General features: G+C 39.0%; 1 pseudogene; it reads right to left on the bottom strand.

Annotated features, from left to right (window-relative positions):
* Positions 1–6,190: 6,190 nt before the first annotated feature.
* LOC139076561 (U2 spliceosomal RNA) lies at positions 6,191–6,306 on the bottom strand (annotated as a pseudogene).
* Positions 6,307–9,881: the final 3,575 nt, after the last annotated feature.

The raw sequence follows: 9,881 nt of genomic DNA, 5'->3' as shown, positions 1-9,881 counted from the left end.
ATTATTATGAGTATTTTTTTTAGTAACTATAACCTGTCATTCCCCAAAATGACACCTTAAAAAGTCAATTTCAAGAATCACCTTGGCTGTCACTCAGTCTCATAAATCTTTCCAAATCCATTTAGAGCCAGCCTGACAGCACAGTCTCACACAATTTAGGATATAAGGCAGCTACACCTGTTGCCTATAAAATGTGGTTTATTGCAACAAATACAATTGTAAACCCGTATGCCCCAATGCAGCTTTTGTGACGGGAAGCAAGCGCTCTTGACTCTTGTATTTGGTCCTTAATGGTTGTCTGGAACAACACACACCATTCAAAACTCTCAGTGTGGCCGTTCTTGATTCTGGTGGATTATAAACTGTATTTTTGTGAATCATGGCTTCCCTAAGATAAACCATATTGTCCGTGAAACGATTAAAAGGGAAACAAATCTGTCACATGATCTCTTTAAAAAACCTTGTATCTTTCTCAAATAAGAATACAGTACCTCTCTGACTTAAGTTTCCTGACCAGATTACAAATCTAGTAATTATATCCCAACTCTATAAATCTACCCACTTTCATTTTAAACAAATGAATTATACTCATCTGCTCTTAAATGCCATGGTGATTTGCTCTGCACAAATTGCTGCCATCCTTCTCCCCAGATAGCAGTAATGATTTACATTTGTATAACTCATCACAATTTGCAAATTCCTTGCAAATAAAATTTTTGCTTTTAATCGATGACGGAATACCTATGAGCTAGGTATTATTAGTCCCAGTTTTACAGATGAGGGAGCTAAAGCTAAGAAGAGTTAAGTAACTTGCAAAAAGTCAGTGACCATTCTCTTATCCATTTCAGCCTAAGGCAGGCCCATCTTTCACCAGTAGCCTCAGCTATGTTCAGTTTCTGACCAAGGTAGAGAGTATACATGCATTCAGAACCCCAGACACTAGCTAGTACGGCCTTGGGGCTGGCCTTGCTGCAGACCTGAGTCAGTTAGTCCTGGGCATTCTGATGCCCTCAGTCCTGCTGTTCTTCCCTACCTCTGCCTCAGCCCCATCCCCATAACTGGTTCATGTCTCAGATCTCCCACTGACACTGGAGCTGTAGTGACAGCCCACTCCTGCTTATCTTGGCTTAAGACCTGAAGACATACCTAGCCTGTGCCAGCTTCATCTCTTTAGAAATTGGACCCAGTACCCTTAGCTGCTGCTGGAAACTTGCCTAAGCCATAGAATTCTCCTAAAAGTATGATATGATAAGGCTAACACTCACTTGCACAGAACAAGCCACTCTCTGAAGAATCCCAGTAATGTGCTCCAAATACCAAATAAGACCTGGTCCACGTGAAAAGAGACCAACCACATAAACAGTTCCTAGAAAGCAAGCTCCTACTGTACAATCAAGCAAGTGTATCTTAAGAGTTGATTATCAAAACCCAAACTTGCTCTCAGTCGTCTCCTGGCAAGTAATAGAACACCATGTTCTTGAAAGATCACCACCTCTTGTTGGGGATCCTTCAGAAATACATATATAGAACAGGAAAATCCTCTGTATCAGGATTAGGTTCAGCTGTAGTATTAGAAAATCCATATTATTAATAGTAACCAAAACAGAATATTTTTTTCTATTAAAAGTTCTGAATGGGTGCTATGATTTGGTGTGAAATCCATAAAGTTCTAAGGAATCTAAGTTCCTTTTGGCTTTCTGCTCTATCACCCCTAATGTGTGGCCTTTGACCCCCTTAGATCAAAATGGCTGCCTGATCTCCAGCCACTAGTTAGAAGGAAATCATCAGGAAGAGTGCACCTCAACTGTTTAAAAACTTTCCAGAAGTCACATATGACACTTCCACTTGTATCCCATTGGCTAACATTTAGTTACTTGACCACATCTAGCAATAAAGGAGGCCAAGATTTAATCTTTGTTCCAGGTTACTATGTTCTTCACTGAAAACTAGGGTTCTTTACTATACAATAAAAGGCAAATTAATACTGGGAGGCAAATGGAAGTTTTCTGCCATACTTCCTTCCTCAAACAACTCTTAGAACTCTTCCCAAAGCAGGAGGATTCCTTACTCTACCTTCCTCCAGGACTCCATGACTCACCTTAACGTCTTTCTCTCTGCCCAACACATGCATCCTGGGATCCAGACTGCAGTTCACAAATGCAACCCAGTGCCCAGCCGGCTACAAAAGAATCTCCTGAGGAATTTATTTAAAATACAGACTCCTGGGCCTCAAGATTTGGGATTCTGATTTAGTGGGTCTGGAAAAGGGTACCGAAAGCTATGCCTTTAAAACAAAAAAACTCTCCAAATGATGCTAGTTAATGAGTGTGCTCAGTCTGTGAAAATTCATCATTTAGACTTATATGCATTTTTCCTTATGTGTATTATGCTTCGATAAAAAGGGTTTTTTTTTATATTAAACAAATGTTTCCAGATGATTGCACATCAAGCTATGGAGAAGAGGAAAGAGACTTGACCAGAACTTGACTCTGTCCAGTTCTTAGAGTCAGAATCTTTGCCTATGCCATTTCCACTGGCTAGACAGCCATTGTTTTTTACACCAACTCTACTGAAGGAACTGTTCATTTATTCACCTGTTAACAACTGAATATAGGTTTGGGATAGAAGATAAAAGAATGTGAGCTGTAGTATAATCTTACAATTTTTTTGGAAAATCTAAATTCATCCTACTGCTTTTCAGCGTCTCAGAAGCATGCCAGAATATGTTTTGTTTATATTTCTGTCTTGGTTTCCATTCATTTATCCCTTTTTTGACTGGCTTCTCCTCTCTGCCTGGCTGGGTCCACCTATCACTAGGAGAGAAACGCGATTGTCACAAAAAGTGGAGAGGTCGGATGGAGAGAAAAGTTAGAGTTGTGGAAAAAGAGACCCTGTCCACCTAAGTCAGGCTAGCTCCGCCTATGTGGAAGATCAAGGCAGCCCTTGTTGCCACATGAAATAGCGGAAAATTGCCAGGGCAGGGCATTACATCAGGAATTCTGGGCTCTCTTCCTACTTGAAGTGGCAAAGAAGGCACTGTAAGAAGATACAACACAACATAGTGCTGTCTTGGAGTAAAAAATATTAGAAAATTCCCTATAACAGCCAGTATACTGAACAAAGATAAAATTATCTCACATTCCACCAAGCCTTGCTTTTCCCATTAAAAATTATGGGTGGAGATGTTTTGAAATACTTGCCTATCTTATCAACCCCAAATAAAACATTCACTGCAGTCATAACAGTTTCTACCTTAGATGCGTTTTGAAACGTTTGCTGATGGTGCAAACGTTCCTCTTGGAAATGTGCTTGCTTTTAAAACAATGCCAAATGAAACAATTTTCTGTGCATATAGAACATTTTATTTTGAAAATCCTTGCTGGCGTATGCAGGGTCTGTGCAATGTCAAGAAACGTATTTAATCAAACATCCCTGGGAGAACAGCTTATTACCATTTGCCTCATTATACAGATAAGAACACTGAGATCTAAATAGGTTAACTAGGGGTTTCAGAATGCTTCATGACAGCAGAGTGCTCTAAAAATATTATGTGTGCAGGAAGAAAACTGTGATCTCTTATAGGAAAGAGACCAGGGAAAACAGCTCAGAAGCAAGGAGAATTTATATTTTTGTTTTGAAAGCATTCATGGTTAATGTCAAAGAATACATTGTTCTCCCGAGCCATGTACAATTTTCTCATCCAGTATTTCGGGGAATTATGCTACTTCATCTCCAAAATTCAAGAAAATTATATGTATATCCATGGCTTTCCTCTGTGGAGTACAAAATAGTAAGAAAATTCTGATTATATTATTGCTATCAATATCATACACAATCAGCACATTGCTGATGGTGCCATATCCCATACAAACCCAGTAAATAAATTGCAGGAACATATCAACTCTGGTTTCTTCATTCATCAAACATTATTGAAAAGCAACTCTGGATCAGTCAATGTGCTAAGCCTGGAGATATAATGATAAATAAGATAACCTCCATGCTCCAGTAGCTTAGCATGTAAAAGAGGAAAAATAAATGTAATCAAATAATTAGAAGATAAAATGATTAGTTAAATTAGAAATACATACAAAGTGGGGCCAGTCCCATGGTGTAGTGGTTGAGTTAGGTGCACTCCACTTCAGCAGCCTAGGTTCGGATTCTGGGCACTGACCTACAACACTCGTCAGCCATGCTGTGGAGGTGACCCACATATAAAGTGGAGGAAGATTGAGACACATGTTAGCTCAGGGCTAATCTTCATCAGCAAAGACAAGGAAATACATACAAAGTACCCTGGAAGCACAGAGAAAAGTGCAACCTGCTCTGCCTTGAGAAAACAGCAAAAAAATTAGAGGATGTGATATCGGAACAGTATCTTAAAACAAAACAAGGTAATGGGGTGAAAGGCATTCCATGCAGATAGAACTGTACATGGAAGGGCAGAGAAGTACAGAGAGCATATTATGTGACCTGGGTGTGTGGAGTAGAGGTGGGAAATGAAGAGAGAAGACAGAATGAAGGGCTACATCATCAATGAGGAGCCAATGAAGGCTCTACAACAGGGAGGGGACATGATCATACTTGTGTTTTAAAAAGACAAATCTGTGCGGAGAACGAACTGAAGAGGAAGGCATTGGAGGTAAATGGGGCCAGTTAGGAAATCCTGAGTCTGTGCAGCAGTTCAGGACAGAGATGATGAAGACCTGAATCTCTGCAATGGCAGTTAGGGTGGCAAGCAGTAAACAGATTCAAAAGATCTTTGGGTAGTAGACCCAGCACGACTCGGGGATGAACACTGGAGGCAGTGACTGGAGTACTACATGACAGTGGTGTCATTATCTAAGTTAGGATTATGGGGAAAAAAGCAGGTTTGGGAGAAGACGATAACTTGGGATTTTTTTGTGTATGTGATTTTCTGTCTGAGTAAACAGAGTACAGGAAATATAATTGAATCCTTTATTGATTGTCTTGGAATACCATACAATCGTCATCTTGAAATGAAGAGCTCTCCAATACCATCAGTAATTTGTAAGTTTATAAGTTCAGTAGCACTTGTTTCGAAGTCTTCTTTTGCTTACCTTAAGAGAGAGGCTTAGCTCCTTATCCACAAGCGCAAGCATTGCAGACCTATTTCTTCATTTTATAAAGCCTATTGGGAACACAGGATAGAAAAGTGGCATGCAAAATGGGAACCGAAAAACACAACTGAAGACGTGTCTTTCCATCTTTGGCTTCTCAGCTTCTTGTACAGGATACAGCACATGGACCGTGCTCATAATATTCATTTATTAATAAATGAGTAAAGTTTAAATCTCATTATCATCTGCAAAGATCTGTAATAAGTCAGTGTGGGAGGTCCTGGTTCTGACCATTAGAAACAATTAATGACATGGATTTGGAGACATTGTTATCTGGGATATAGCTTCAAAAAGAAAGGTTCTTAACATACTAACCTTGTGAGTGACATTGGCCCTGGAACAGTTTAAGCATAAACGTCCCTGGGTAACCACAACTGTGTTTAACAATCTGACCCAGAAGCTGCTGTGGCACCCTTGTTTCTGCCTAACAGTAAAGCTGTTTTCAGTTCAGACCCCAATTAAGAAATTATTCTACCCATCTTCACAACCCAACAGATCACAGCAGCTGGCCAGAACAATTAGATTAAACACAGAAAAGATAGAGAGCCACACAGGAAGAAAAGTAGTCCAAGGTAATGACTAATAAGTAGTAGAAGGCATTTTATACATCATAGTGAAAGGAAGTAACTTCATTTACTTCATTAAAATAACACAAACTCTGAGCAATCAGATAGGCAAGAATTGAAAATTTGGGGCAAATTATGAGTTCAACTTTAGAATAGAGCCATTTTAACTGCTCACTTAATTAAAATTTTAAAATTAAATGACACGCATAGCTGAAAACTTCTGTCACAGAGCCATTCAAAGCCTGCTCTGGTTCACGGACTATAGCACATCCCTACCTGTTGACCTCAATCACCTTCACGGGTACGATCTCACATATAAGAAGGCAAACGTGGTCTCTCCATTCTTCAAAAGGAAATCCTCTATTACCTCAAAAATTCAAATTTATCAGTTTGTTGGACATTCTGTCAAAAACTTAGACCAACTTCCCTTCGCAAACTGCAGATCTGGGTTTCCAGTTCATTATTTCATTCTTGTTCTTGGAGCACAAGGATTCAGGTACAATTAGACATTTATTAATTATTGTTATATTTACCTCATGAAGAAATCTGTCAAGAATAACATAAATCTACACTTGATCTTAGCCAAAAGGCCGAGAAGCGATAAGAACAACATAAATCTGTAAACGTTTTGTTGACTTTATTTTGCATTGGTTTGAGAAACAAGAACTAGTAAAGAATAATGTGACATGAACACAATTCCAGTTATTAATCCTCATAAACAGCCTGCATTTTAATATTTGAATTTCAATTATTTGAATGCATGGCCTTCACTCTCTCCTCGCCCCCACACAGTGTGACAAAATTATCCTCCAGTAATGCTAATGATATTTTTATTTTGTTTTGTTTTATTCTACTTGTTTTCCTGTTTATTTTACTTGAATGTCCCTACTACTTACTTATCTTCAGAAAAAAAGGCTTCACATACGTCTTTGAAACTAAAATTATCTTTAAAATGTCCTCCAAAAGGTAATTAACTCATATGTCCTAATTCCAAACAAAAAACGAGTCAATTTAGTAACTTGAATTTTATTGTGAGTTCACGAGAAAGCTATTTCATTTAAAAAAAAAAAATTCCATTGGATCATTTTGAGATTTTTATTGGCCAAAATTATTTCAGACATGCTCAATAGGATAAAACATTGGGAATTTAACCATATATTTGTTCATGGGTAAAAGAGGGCACACCATTTATTGAAGAAAACTTTTTCTCTGGAATTTGCTTTTAGTAGTAAGTCACTATCATCACCAATTTTTTCTGTAACTTGCCTATCTTTCCCAACTACAGAATGTAACTAATGTATTTCAGGTTAATGATGTTTCTGGGCAATTAAGCTCTTACTATTATAAATGATTAATACATTTTCAACATAGGCTTCATTTATTGAATGTGACTTAAATATGCTTTTTTAAAATAGCTTGTCCCATTTCAAATGAATAATGTCACTGCAGACCAACTCAAGGGTTGTGGTGAGAACAAGAGGGAGAAGCTAGGAAATCAATGCTTTAACCTCTTAGAAAGAGATCATTACATGGTTCACTGTTACGCTTACTCACATTTATATCTGTTTGAAGTAATCATATGCTAAAGGTTTTAACCCACAATTGTTACTCTATGAATACATGCAAAATGATTTTAATATTTTTAGTTAGATATTTTATTTGGAGGAAGAAGTAACTGTGGAGTGTTCCTTAATAAGCATCAATTTAAGAAGAAATTATCTTTCCTGGAAAAGTGGAGTGTGGTAAAAGGAAGTGGTTATTATCCCCATTTCAAACTGTTCCTAGAAATGTTTTACCTGAGTACTTTGGTCAGTGGGATTAAGGGGAAGAGAGGAATGTATCAAGACTTTGTCCAAGAGAAATAGGAGCCTCCTCATTTCATCTGGAAATGGAGTCATTTTACAGCCATTTAGGCCTCTAGACGCAGAAGTGCTCTGCAGTCCGCATCTTTGTTCTCTGTCATAAGGCAGAACGTTGTGTTCAACGGGGGGAGGGGGTGGCTGGAACTCCCTGAACAAAGAGAAGTCATTTATGGTTCAGAGTTTACATAATGCAAGTAACCTTCCAGCAGGTCTCTCTCTGCTCTCACGGAGCTGTGACAATTGCCAAAATTACATGAAGTCTGTTATCTCTTATGACAAGATGTTTATATCATTAGCAACTTGGGATTAAAAGTGCCATCTCAAAAATATCCTTTGGATTCAGTCAACATAAAAATATATCTATCCATTGCTTCCTATCAAAAAACATCACGTTAAATCCTACATCTTAAAGATTCCTGAAACCATAGATCTAGGACTTTCAGACCACTAACGTTTTTTTCTTTTGTAACTCAATCTTTTCATCTTACATTTATCTAGTCATTCATTCACTCACCAGGTACTTATTGAACCCCTATTGTGTGTATAGTTCCAAGTTAGTCCTATAAGGCGTCCAAAAAAGTATGAGAAAAGGCATACTTCTACTAAATATTTAAATGACATAAGACAAAATAAGACAGCACCAAAGTGAGTGGGAAAAGGAGTTCAAAAGAGAAAACTATACGTGTGGGCAGTAGTTGTCTAGAACAGCTTCATTTTACAGTCATCTTAAAACAAAAATTGTCAAGTAGCACCCTTCCACAGCCTTCCTTTCAGCATCCCTGACTCCGGGTTACTCACTGTCCTCCTGTGACCTTCCCTATTCCTCTGTCTGCCACACACACATACAACACCAGCTGGCTCAGGGAACCCCACTATGAACTTCTCTTCCCGCACAGGCTGCATAACATCTTTTCTCCCCTCTCCCTTTCCCATAGCTCATCCAATCTTACCTCTGCAGTAGACTGTCTTCTTCTTGGGGTCTTGTTTTCTGCTAGGAAACTCATATATTAATTAAAAGTGTAAACTTTTCCACATATCATGTGCTTTTAGGACTAAATCAAAGAAGCAGTTTGACGATGGCAATATTGAACACCAGTTTAGCAGGGTGGTGGTAGTAAGATTTTTCACCAGAGTCAGTCTCTGTAGCAACATGTTCTGCCAGTGCAATAGGCCAGCCCATGATGATAATCTCTGTGTTAAACTGACTTCCTTGAAAATAGGGATAGAGGTGTTGATTGCAAAAACTTCACTTGGAGGGTACTCTCAGGAGATACACCTGTAAGGAAGTAAAGAACACAGTTGAGAGCAGAGCTGGCCCGAAAAGCTATTGCAATTGAGACATCAGCCAATCTGTTAAGGAGCTTTTGGGCTGGGATGGCCCATTTGAGTTGGCCAAAATTGAAGCACGGGGCCTGGACCTTTTATCATCCAGTCATTGGCCACAAGCTGTCCCTTAGAGGGAGTGGTTCCTTGGTCAAGGCAGTTCCCTGTGGCAGAAGGCAATTTCCAGTAAGAAACACAATGTGAGCTAACAGCAGCCAATATGCCTAGCAGCTGAGGAATGGAAGTGTTATTCCTGAAGAGAGAATCTGAGAGGGACCAAAGTTTAAGGGCAGAATCAGGAGAGTAGTCATTAGTATTAGGTTGCCCTTAACTTCCAAGTTTTTGTTTGTTTGTTTGTTTTGAGGAAGATTAGCCCTGAGCTAACATCTGCTGCCAATCCTCCTCTTTTTGCTGAGGAAGACTGGCCCTGAGCTAACATCCATGCTCATCTTCCTCTACTTTATACGTGGGACACATACCACAGCATGGCTTTTGCCAAACAGTGCCATGTCCGCACCCGGGATCTTGAACCGGCGAACCCCAGGCCGCCAAGAAGCAGAACGTGGGAACTTAACCGCTGCGTCCCCGGGGCCGGCCCCCTCAAGTTATTTTTAAGACTAGGTTTCCCACACTAACAGAGTAGATGTTCATATTATTCCCTTACACTTAGCCTATGTTTGAGTAGATGTTGATATTATTCCCTTACACTTAGCCTATGTTTATATTCTATGATTAATAAACTAAGTTTATTGATTCAAGATGGTTGTCTCAATTCCCATAGTTGAGATCCCAGGTGACAGCCTCAATGATGCCATTAGGTTCTTGATGATCCTTCTTGAGGGATGTAGTGAACTCTTAATTTGAGGCTGCTGTTAGAGCCACAAAAATGCTAGCAATACAACTAGTTCAGGCTTTTTAATGTATACATTCGAAAGGAAATTATATTTTTAACTGAAACTCTTCACTCTTGTAATGAGGCAAAAAATTTGGTC

The sequence above is a fragment of the Equus przewalskii genome, chromosome 16 (genome assembly GCF_037783145.1).
Source record: "Equus przewalskii isolate Varuska chromosome 16, EquPr2, whole genome shotgun sequence".
NCBI lineage: Eukaryota > Metazoa > Chordata > Mammalia > Perissodactyla > Equidae > Equus > Equus przewalskii.
This window is presented reverse-complemented; position numbering and strand designations above follow the sequence as displayed.